Source organism: Belonocnema kinseyi, chromosome 2 (genome assembly GCF_010883055.1).
Source record: "Belonocnema kinseyi isolate 2016_QV_RU_SX_M_011 chromosome 2, B_treatae_v1, whole genome shotgun sequence".
NCBI lineage: Eukaryota > Metazoa > Arthropoda > Insecta > Hymenoptera > Cynipidae > Belonocnema > Belonocnema kinseyi.
The window spans coordinates 124,268,266-124,278,521 of record NC_046658.1 but is presented as its reverse complement, the minus strand read 5'-3'; positions in this window follow the sequence as shown (position 1 = coordinate 124,278,521).

Here is a 10,256-nt window from a genome sequence, read left to right as displayed (position 1 = left end):
TAGGCGGTGTTGGATACAAAATTGTGTTTCTTATCAGAATCGTCTATTATGCTCTGAAAAATAATACATTAACGGGATGAATTGACTGCTAATAATACTTTTAATTATTATAAACAATTACTAAAAATAAATTCACTAAATAACCGTTTTTGGATATAGACAATTCGTATTTTTTCAGCGTAATTATTTATTTAACACCCAAAAATAATAATTCAACTGGATGTGTTCACACTTAACAACATTTCTAATTGTTATAAACAATTCTCATACACTAATTAATAAAATAAGCGCTTTTAGATATAGGAAATTAGTGGATTTTTTCAACACAGTCAATTTAATCTAACCTCAAAAATAATCATTTAACTAGCTGTATTGATACTCAAAAAGATCTCTCATTGTTATAAACAATTATCATAAACAAATTTATTCAATACGTGCTTTTGGATATAAAAAAATAATTTTTTCATCGCAATCGAATATTTAATCCTTAAAAATAATAATTCAACTGGATTTATTAACACTTAACAATATTTTTCATTTTTATAAACAATTCTTGTAAACAAATTAATTAAATAGATCTTTTCAAATGCAGCTTTTTAGCAGAATCGTCTCTTATGTATTCTCAAGAATAATAAATCTACGGAATTAATTAACAATTATTAAAATTTATAATTGCTATGAATAATGATCATAACCAAATTCATTAAATAAGCGCTTTTGGATATAAAAAATTCTTTTTTTCATCGCAATTGTTTAGTTACCCCTCAAAAATAATAATTCATCTATATTTATTGATACTTAACAACATTTTTCATTGTTATAAACAACTCTGCTTAATAAATTCATAAAGTAGGCGCCTTGCGACGTAGAAAATTCGTGCTTTAGCAGGCTTATTAATTTTACGCTCAAGAATAATAATTTTCAGAGTTATTATAACAGTTTTATTATAACTTGTTGTAAGCATTGATCAGAAATAGATTCATTAAATAAGCGATTTAGGATATCGAAGATTTTTTGCTTTTTTAGTGCAATCGTTCATTTTATTTTATTGTATATATTATAATGATATATTTATTTTTATTAAAATTATCTTGAACAGTTTCGCTAAACAAATTAATTAAATAAGCGCATTTAGATACAGAAATTGCGTTTCTTTAAGCACGTTCATTTGTTTTAGCCCCGAGAATAAGAATAATATTCCAACAATGAGAAGCTTTAACAAAATAATTTGCTTTTCATTCGCAAATTGTTATTGAAAATTATTAAATCTTAATAACATTAGTCTGTTTTTAAAAACGATTTCTAGAAATACAAAATGTTCCCTTGCTGTTAGAGGAGCGATCAATTTTGAAACTGTCAGATTCATGATTTGTTTAAAATGTTTGTAATAATTTAAAGTGATAAGTGTAAATATTTATTTCGTTGATACATTATTCTGGAGGATAAAATATATGCAATTCTGCTAGAAAAAGCCCTTTTCTGAAATTAAAAATGGCTATTTTATGCATTTTTAACAGCATTTTTTATAACAATGAAAAGTGTTTTCAAGTCTCAATAAATTCAATTAATTTTTTTACGGTTAAATAAATGATTGTGCTGAAAAAATGAATTATCTGTGTCCAAAAGCGCTCTTTTGTATAAACTGTTTATGACAAGTGTTTATAACAATAAAAATGTAATATTTAATTATTTAATTGTAATAAGACATAGATTTCACATGATTTTAGAAGAAGGTCGAGATAAGAAATGCTTTCAGGCTTCAAAATACAACAAAAATTAATTGCGTTTTTTAATTTGTTTAAAACAATGTATTGAGGAACTAAAGGAATTTCTTTCATGATATCAAACTCTGATTGGCGAATTTAAATTCACTAATCTATATATTTTTGAGAGAATGTCACTGAATGAGGCAAAGCAGGTAGCAAAGATATGAAAAATTATTGTTATTCGGCATTGGCAACTTAAATAACAATTCTAAAAATCGTCACGAAATGTGTTTTTCCATAAAAGAGAATTTTCATATTATCAACGATGATAAATAATCACCTATATCAAAGATAAAAACCTAAATTGATGATTTATTCTCCGAAACCGCAGAGTTTAATCTTAATTTATTCCGAATAGAATGATTTTTTCATATTTTAATCAGGCTTTCCCATATCTCAAGAGTATTTTTTTCTGTAAAAAATTGACAATTCAATAATAATTTGTTTAAAACAATGTATTGAGGAACTAAAGGAATTTCTTTCATGGTATCAAACTCTGATTGGCGAATTTAAATTCACCAATCTATATATTTTTGAGAGAATGTCACTGAATGAGGCAAAGCAGGTAGCAAAGATATGAAAAATTATTGTTATTCGGCATTGGCAACTTAAATAACAATTCTAAAAATCGTCACGAAACGTGTTTTTCCATAAAAGAGAATTTTCATATTATCAACGATGATAAATAATCACCTATATCAAAGATAAAAACCTAAATTGATGATTTATTCTCCGAAACCGCAGAGTTTAATCTTAATTTATTCCGAATAGAATGATTTTCTCATATTTTAATCAGGCTTTCCCATATCTCAAGAGTATTTTTTTCTGTATAAAATTGACAATTCGATTTTTGATCCCTACCGAAAACTGATTTTCAAAAACTATAAACTTTTTAAAGAATTTACTCAGAATTTTCTAACTTTTTTAGATCAAAAGTTTTTTTCCAATAATACATTTTATCAGTTTTTTTTAAAGATAACATCACTATAGTTACTTTTTTAAATAAAAATATCACTTTAGTGATCTTTGAATTCTATTGAATTCCTTTGAATTCTTAATTGAATAAAAATTCCCAATTCAATGGAATCCTTTAGGATTTTAAAACCTTTTCTGTATTCACTTGAATTACTTTTAAATAATTTTAAAAATACAAAATTAAATTCGTGAAAAAACGACACAAAAGACGCAAAAATGAGAGGATGACAGTTGTTCCATAAAAAAGATCTACAAGTTTTGTTATAAACTCTTTTAATAAAAATTTATTTTTAATAATCTGCACGCTGCAAAAATAAACAGGATTAATTCACATTCAATCACAGATAAGAAAAGCGCCATAGCTCATGGATTCAAAATTGTGAATTAAATTTTGTTTTTTAATTTTTAATTTTTAATATTAAGTTTAATGTATAATGCATTGACACGCTAGGTTTATATTGAATACTTCAGTCTGAAGATTGATTGAAATTGAAATTAGTAAATTTTTTTATACAAACAGAGTCAATAATTCAAGGTTTATTAGAGTTTTGTTATCTTACTAAAATTCTAATTTATTAAAATAAAAAATAAAAAAATATCCAAAATTCTATAAGTGTTGACACAAAGCTGTGTTTAAATTTCCGATTTCGCAATCTCTTTTATGATCGGCAACTCTTGTTTTTAATTTACCAGTCTCCCCGATGTAGAATGCTTACCACCAGTGCATTTTATTGAGTACCTGACGCCTCATACATTTTCAATCTTTTCGGAATCTGTTTTATTCAGAAATGAATTATCTAGATTGTGGTTATTTTCAAAATAAACGTTTATGTTAAATTTAGTTAAAGAACACCTTAGTCTTTTTGAAAGGCCTTGAACATTGGGCATTGAAACCTTAACTATATTTTTTTATTTATTTTTCTAACCAATTTTTATGTTTATTATTTTTGTGTATACTATTGTAAATTTCAAACATTCTTTCTTTTATAACGCTTTCTATTAACGGAAGTGGATAATTATTTTGCAATAAAGTAACTTTTAAAATTATCTAGATTTTCCGTTCTAGAATTGCTGAAAATAAAACCAAGAATCCAAAATACCCAATTAAGACAACCACCATAAAATGCTCCTATTACAATTTGAAAAAAGACAAAAACTACTTAAAAACCGAAAAGAAAAAAATTTATTTTTTAGACAAGAATAAAAAAGAGTACAGAAACACGAGAAGGCAACCAACCAAATCCCCTTTCTTCTCTTTTTATTTCTTTCGTCTTTTTCATTTTTATAATTATCAAATCACAATAATAATTATATAAATAAATTAATTAATTAGTTAATTAATTAAACACTTCCCAGGCCATTAGAGCTTTTTGTACCAATTACTTATAAACCTAAGCGGAAATATTATATATAGTTTATATATAAAACTTTACACTGTATATAAACTATCAATCATTTTTCCACCTGGAAAATTACCTTCAGGCGATTTAATAATCATCAAATCCAGATAATTTAAAGAATTATCATTTTAAATTTCGTAAGTGAACTTGATAGAATCATCAATTCTGTTAAAAGTGCTTATTTCTAAATCTAAAATTGGATTGGTTGGTATGATTAAGAATATATCATCCACATAAAATTTATACAAGATTGGTGCAAAATTTAATTTTTCTAAGGCTCTTCTTTCTATATACCTTCTAACACCAAGTTTGAAATAACCATTAAAAACAGTTTTACTTGCTATTAAAATCTCGTTTTTCGATATTTTAGTTAAGCTACGATATAAATTTAATTTTTTTATACAATCTAAAAACAAATGTAACAGATCATTATCACACATGGAAAAAACGTCAAGAGAAACTACTGAATGTGTTTTCGGTACTTTAATGTTTTTTAAATTATCTTTAAATGTTCAAATATTTTTTAGAGATGCATTAGTGTTTCCCGAAATCGGTTTTAAGATCTTAGATTGAAACATGGTTTACGCAGTTTTGGTCAAGCATAAACATTTATGTATATTTATTTAACATTTTTGTATAAATTATTGTTTTTTTTTAAATATTCTCAACTGTTTGATTACAATTAAATCTGTTTGTTGCAACCGTGATATTGCCTTTACCGGCTTTAAAAAGTAATAACTCTTTATGTTCATTTTGATAGCTTTTAACAGATTCAAACTTTTTTTTTAAGTTATTTTTTCTACAATGATTTGAAACAAGGTCAGTTATATTTTTTTGAATTTTGAGCTTTGGCCATCTTGGTCTAGATTTTTAGTACAATTTTCAATTTTTGCAACAATATCGTTTACGGAAATTTTATCAACGTTAAACAGAACACCAAATTTAATTCCTAGGGCCAAGGTTACAGCCATCTTATCTAGGGTTTCGAAATTAGATGCATTTTTGAAACATTTTTCTAATCTAAAATCCTTATTTTTCTGATTAATATCTAACTCCCTGTGTTTTTTAAAAATTGTACTTTCTAATACATTCTAGTCTTTTAGCATATTTTAAATTATATAAAATTATCCTTATAAAAATTTATAAGTTAAATTATATAATAATATATAGTATACATAATAATATAATGAATTATAAAACAAAATTCTAATTATAAAAAAATATTATAAAAAATATTATTAAATGTTGAAATTATATAAACGGTCGAAGAAAAAGGAGAAACAACTTGGAGTCTTACTCCAAGATGTTGTTCTAGATATGTAATTATATTGTGTCGTTTCTTCATACAATTAATTTGTTTATTTTCAATGTTATTTTTTACTATTTAAACCAAAAATATGCATCCAAGTGTGAAATGGTTCAAAGCAAATTTGTGAACATAATTTAGGTATACAATTTTGTCAAATAAGATGTTATTGTAGCTTGTGTCGTTTTTCTAAACAGTTAATTTTTCATTTTTAATATTTTTTTATAATAAAAGTTTATGACAAAACTATATTAGATATTTTTCGGTTGAACAACCCCTGTATTTTTTCTTTTCATTTTTTTCGGTTGTCGTGTTGTTTTTTCCAAAAAATTAATTTTTTTATTTTTAATCTTATAAATTTACGATTAAAATAAAATCTGCTCATCCTATCTAAAAACTATTAATTAAAAATTTCAAGATACTTTTTGGGTGAACATTTTTTGTCATTTAATTTATGCTCGTACGTTGTGTAGATTTTTAAAACATTTAATTTGTTTATTTTTAATGTTATTTTATACCATTTAAACAAAAACTACGTGTCGTATCAAAAAAATATTGATGGTAAATCTTTTTTGGAACAGCAACTTTTGTCTATTCCTTTTTTTCAAAAGCTTTTGTCGTTCGTTCAAAAATTTTATTTGATTTTTTACGAATAAAACAGAAACTACGTATTCTATCAAAAAGTTGTCTTGCATAGTTTGACCACAAACGCACTTAAATTCTGTTGAATTCGCCCTGAATTGTGTTCACTATCATTTATCTGAATTCAATGGGAATTTTCAATTCCCTTTCTTTCTTCTTAATTCACTCCAATTTTAAGGAAATCAATTGAATATTTTAGATTTATAGTTGTTTTCAATTCAATTTAATTAATTTTAATTAAGTCAAAATTCTCGTTAATCTACTATGCATTCTTTCAAATTCATTAGAATTCACACTAATTCTTTTAAATTCAATATATTTTCTATTCAATTCAGTAAATTTTTCTAAATTTGTTTTTCACTTTACTTTGAAGTCGCTTCAAATCACTTCGAATATTTTATAATTTCATCAAATTCTTTTGAATTCCCTTGAATTTTTCTAAATTCACCCTAAACTTAATAAAATAATTCAATTTTGTTAATATTTTTTAATTGTTTTCAATTCACTTGAATTTTTATAAGTTTCATCGAATCTTCTCATTTCACTTGCATTCCTCTAAATTCACTTTCATTTATTTCGTTCATCTCTTATTTTTTGATTTTGTTTAATTCACTTAAATATCGTTGAATTCGCCGTGAATTCTCTTCACTTTCATTTTACTCAGTTCAATACATATTTCAGTATTTTTTAAATTTCGTTCAATTCATTCTAATTCTTATGAAGTTCATTAAATACTTCTAAATTCCTTTGAATTCTTCTAAATTCATTTTTATTTTAGTAAAATCAATGACATTTTTCATATTTTTTCAATTCATTTGAATTCTTTAAAAATTTTACTTCAATTATTTTAAAATTATTAATTCTTTGGAATTCACTTAAATTCTTCTAAATTTACTTAAATTCTTCTAAATTCACTCCATTCTACTCAATTCAGTAAATTTTTTTTTAGTTTTTTTTTCGACTTCAGCCTGGTTATTTAAGAACACTGATGAATTTTTAGGCATTTCATTAAAATCTTTTTAATTTCCTTGAATTTCACTAAATTCACTCAAAAACTTAATGAACTCAATTAATTTTATTAATATTTTTGAAATGTTTTTAATTAAATGAATTTTTATGAGTTCGATTAAATGCTCTTTTTATTTCCCATATATTCCTTCAAATTCACTTGAATTTTGTTTAATTCATTGGTCTCTTTTATTTTTTGACTTTCCTTAATTCACTTGAATTCTTTTGAAATCGGCCTTAATTTCGCCTACTTCCATTTTTGACGATTTTTTAGATTTCGTTCAATTCACTCAATTTCTTAAAAATTTAATTGAATTCTCTTTAATTCCCTTAAATTCTACTTAATTCACTACAGTTTTCATAAAATCACGGAAATATTTTGGGTTTTTTAAAATTGATTTAAATTAATTTATCATTCATCCTGAATTCTATTTAATGTATCCTTCATTTTTTAAATTCTTTGCAATTCACTTCAATTCTTTTATATTCACTCAATTCTACTAAATTCAGTAAAAAAATTGTTTTTGTCTTCTTTCAACCTGAATTTATTTAAAATGACCTTGAATACTTAGGCATTTCATTAAATTCTTTCGAACTCTCTTGCATTTTTTCAAATTTACCCTAAACTTAATGAATTCTATGAATTTTGTTAATATTTTAAAGTTATTTTCAGCTCAATTGAACTTATATGACTTCCATTGAATTATCTTCTTATTCCCCATATATTCCTCCAAATTCACTCGAATTTTATTTCATTCATTGGTCTCTTTTATTTTTAGATTTTTTTTCATTCACTTCAATTCTGTTGAATTTGGCCTGAAATATGGACACTTCAATTTTACTCGATTCAATGTGTATTAAAATTAAAATTATTTCTTGAAAAAAAGATCCTACTCCATCTTCACTCCATTGGGAAACGAACCACAAAACTTCTAATTTCCGGTCAGGTGCTTTTCCAATTAAGCTACCATATTAGAGGAATCAGAATAAGAACTCTTAATTCAAGAACATAACGCTAATTTTTAGCTAGGTGTTAATGGTACAAGTAATTATTAATTTTTTTTTTAATTTATCTGCTATATCATCAGAGATTGTACCTTACCGACAGAAGATCAACCCTCCAAACAATGAAGGCAGAAAATCTACACAATATCGATCAAGTTAAGAATCTTCAATAACAGAAAATGCTTATTGTCTTAATAAGACTAGATGGAAAATAATATTTTTAAATTAAAATTAAAATTATTTCTTGAAAAAAAGATCGTACTCCATCTTCACTCCATTGGGAAACGAACCACAAAACTTCTAATTTCCAGTCAGGTGCTTTTCCAATTAAGCTATTAGAGGGATCAGAATAAGAACTCTTAATTCAAGAACATAACGCTAATTTTTAGCTAGGTGTTAATGGTACAAGTAATTATTTTTAAAAAATTCTTTTTATTTATCTGCTATATCATCAGCGATTGTACCTTACCGACAGTAGATCAACTCTCCAAACCATGGTTCGTTTCCCAATGGAGTGAAGATGGAGTAGGATCTTTTTTTCAAGAAATAATTTTAATTTTAATTTAAAAATATTATTTTCCATCTAGTCTTATTAAGACGTTAAGCATTTTCTGTTATTGAAGATTCTTAACTTGATCGATATTGTATAGATTTTCTCCCTTCATGGTTTGGAGTGTTGATCTACTGTCGTTAAGGTACAATCTCTGATGATATAGCAGATAAATTTTTTTTTTTAATTTAATAATTCAATGTGTATTTTACAATTTTTTAAATTTCGTTCAATTCACTAAATTTCTTATAAATTTAATTTAATTCTCTTTAATTCTCTTGAATCCTACTAAATTTACTACAGTTTTATTAAAATCACGGAAATATATATATGTATACATATTTTTTTAATTTATTTGAATTAATGTAGCATTTATCCTGAATTCTGTTTAATGTATCCTTAATTCTTTTGAATTCTTTCCAGTCCACTTAAATTCTTTTATATTCACTAAATTCCGTAAAAAATCGTGTTTTTTACTACAACCTAAAGTTATTAAAAATAACTTCGAATACGTAGGCATTTCATCAAATTCTTTTGAACTCCCTTGCATTTTTCAAATTTACCCTGAACCTAATTAATTCAATGAATTTTGTTAATATTTTCCAATTGTTTTCAATTTACTTGAATTTTTATTAGTTTTATCGAATTCTCTTTTCATTTATTATATATTCCCCCAAATTCACTTAAGTTTTATTTAATTCATTCGTATTTTTTATTTTTTGAATTTCTTAATCAATTCATTCTAATTATATTAAACTTCGACGTGAATTCTGTTCACTTCCATTTTACTTAGTTGAATGCAGATTTTTTGATTTTCTAAATTTCGTTTAAATTAAATTATTTTCTATTTACCCTGAACTATTATGCATTTCATTAGTCTCTCAAATTTTCCTTGATTTCTTCCAAATTGCCTCCCTTTTTACTGAAATGAATGGATTTCTTTATAAATCATTTATATTATTTTGAATTTCAGTCGTATTTTTTTAAATAATACTCGAATTTTCTAAATTCTATTATAATTATTTTCTATTCACACTGAATTTGCATGAACTCGTTCTGCATTCGTTTAAATTCACCTGGAATTCTTATCAATTTCATCGAATTCTTTTGAATTGTTCTAAATTCAATTCAACATTATTAATGCACATTAGTCACTTTTAGTCATTTTAGGTAATAAAATACATTTTAAAATACTACAGGAACCTTTGATTATAAAAATGAGTATTTTTTGTTTATTTCGAAATTCAAAATTTTCGTTCTTTCAGTCGATGTCATTATTTTTAACTTGCTCAACACAGACAATATTCTTTTTTATATTGTAGAAGTAATCCTGTGTATATTATATTCCCAGAAAACAAAATTTTCAGGGAGAATTTCAAATAAATTATTAATAGTAATTAAATTACACATGTTCGTATCCTAAGTTCGATAATATCTTTGAAACAAATGTGTTGTTTCATAAAATGTAAGGCTTCTTTCGTGATAATTAAGAAATGCTTTATAGGAATAAAAAAACTTTTTAGCGTTTAATTGATATTTTCCAAAAATCGAGAACTCAGAAAAATTATTTTATGACTTAGAACGACCTAGAGAAATGCGTCAAA